We start from the raw sequence: 2,711 nt of genomic DNA on the forward strand, positions 1-2,711 counted from the left end.
CACAATGTCCCCAAAACACATGTCCCCATACAGTAAAAACACCTGTACCCCACATATGTAACAGTAAAATCACATGTCCCAATGATTATCTGCACACATACTGTATGTCCGTGATCACCTGCACACATCTGTACATATTCATTTACGTACATATGTCCGTTATCACACAAACCAATTATTATACACTTAACGGGATTTTTTTTTACCAAAGACATGTAGCAGAATACATTTTGGCTTAAATGTATGACAAAATCTAATGTTATTGGATTTCTTTTAAAATAGAATAAAGAAAATATAATTTTTTTTCCAAATTTCCACTCTTTTTTCGCTTATATCTCAAAAAATAAAAAAACAAAGTCGTGAATAAATACCGCCAAAAGAAAGCTCTATTTGTGCGAACACAATTCAAAAAATTTCATTTGGGTACAGCATAGCATGACCGTGCAATTGTCATTGAAAATGCGAGAGCGCTGAAAGCTAAAAATTAGCCTGGGAAGAAAGGGGGCAAAAGTGCCCAGTATTGATGTGGTTAAAACCACGCTTATTTAGGTAGATGCAGCGTTGTCCCCAGCCTTCTCTAAGGGTGAGAACTGAGCAATCAAACACCGCTGATCGCTCAGTTCTCCCTCGCTGCTCTGGGCAGAGTGCTGGTGACTGTCACTGTGATCCATCATAGAAGTACAGCCAAACAAGCTTTGGCTGTACTTCTCTTTGAAAGTGGAGTGATCATCAGATATATATTTTCATGTTAAAGAGAACCTAGACTGTGAAAGCTGTGTTCAGTAAAGGCAAGCAAGGACTATTTTTTTTTTTTAGATTAATTAGTTAATTTTTTAATACTCTTTATTTATAAAGATTTATTAAAAATTCCACACATTCATAAGCCTTAATATACAATAAGTCAAAACAAGAACTATAAATAAACACTACCATCCAAGTACCCAACAATATAATGCCTCTTTTCTCCATTATTGTGCCTTGTTCTGCACTGCGTTGGGACCACCATCTTGGTAGAGACAAGGCTTTGCTTCCTTATTCCAGAGCCTCCAGTAGGGAAAACAGCAACATAGTGTCATTATATTATCATTATTGTGATGCCTGCCTATACACGCACATGAACTTTAGTGGCATCCCAGTCTTAGTCTGTAGGGTTCAATATTGTGTTGGCCCACCCTTTGTAGCTATAACAGCTTCAACTCTTCTGGGAAGGCTGTCCACAAGGTTTTGGAGTGTGTCTATGGGAATGTTTGACCATTATTCCAGAAGCACATTTGTGAGGTCAGGCACAGATGTGGACGGGAAGGCCTGGCTTGCAGTCTCTGCTCTAATTCATCCCAAAAGGTGTTCTATTGAGTTGAGGTCAGGACTCTGTGCAGGCCAGTCAAGTTCCTCCACCCCAAACTTGCTCATTCATGTCTTTATGGACCTTTCTTTGTGCACTGGTATGCAGTCATTTTGGAACACAAAGGGGCCATCCCCAAACTGTTCCCACAAAGTTGGAAGCGTGAAATTGTCCAAAATGTCTTGGTATGCTGACGCCTTAAGTTTTACCTTCACTGGAACTAAGGGGCCCAAGGCCAACCACTGAAAAATAATCCCACACCATAATCCCCCCTCCACCAAATGATTTGGACCAGCCTGCACAGAGTCCTGACCTCAACCCCATAGAACACCTTTGGGATGTGGAGACTGCCAGCCAGGTCTTCTTGTCCAACATCAGTGCCTGACCTCACAAATACACTTCTGGAAGAATGGTCAAATATTTCCATAGACGCACTCCTAAACCTTGTGGACAGCCTTCCCAGAAGAGTTGAAGCTGTTATAGCTGCAAAGGGTGGGCCAACTCAATATTGAACTCTATGGACTAATGCCACGTACACACGACTGTTTTTAATGTCATGGAAAAAAACAACGTTTTTCTCGACGTGATTCTTGTCAAGCCTGCCTTGCATACACATGATCCTGAAAAAAAAAAATGCTCGAGCAAAGCGTGGTGACGTACAACGGCACTATAAAGGGGAAGTTCCATTTGGAACTGGGCTGCTTTTGCCGATTTTGTGTTAGTAAATGTTTGGTGAGAGATGATTCGCGCTTTTCAGTCTGTTACAGCGTGACAAATGTCCATTACAAACACTAGTTTTACCAGAACGAGCGCTCCCGTCTCATAACTTGATTCTGAGAATGCGTGTTTTAATCCCGTCGTTAAAGCCTACACACGACCGTTTTTCACGACGTGAAAAACGCAGAGAAAAAATAGAGCATGTTCTAAATTTTTAATGGCCATTTTCACGTCGAGAAAAATGCTCTGGAGCCTACACACGATCGTTTTTAATGACCAATTAAAAAAATGTAATTTTTCACGTCATGAAAAACGGTCGTGTGTACGCGGCATAAGACTGGGATGCTATTAAATTTCATGTGCGTGTCAAGACAGGTGTCTCAAAACTTTTGGTAATATAGTGTGTATATATATATATATATATATATATATATATATATATATATATATATATATATATATATATATATATATATATAAATATATATATATATATATATATATATATACAGTATATATATATATAAATATATATATATATATATATATATGAGTGTTTTGTTAAATCTTTACAGTAAGTGTAAAATATACCTGTTGATTCTTCTTGAAATCTACTGATTTAGTAGCTTCCTGTGCTCTCTGAGCTGCACAT

This window comes from Rana temporaria, chromosome 4 (assembly GCF_905171775.1).
Source record: "Rana temporaria chromosome 4, aRanTem1.1, whole genome shotgun sequence".
Classification (NCBI taxonomy): Eukaryota; Metazoa; Chordata; class Amphibia; order Anura; family Ranidae; genus Rana; species Rana temporaria.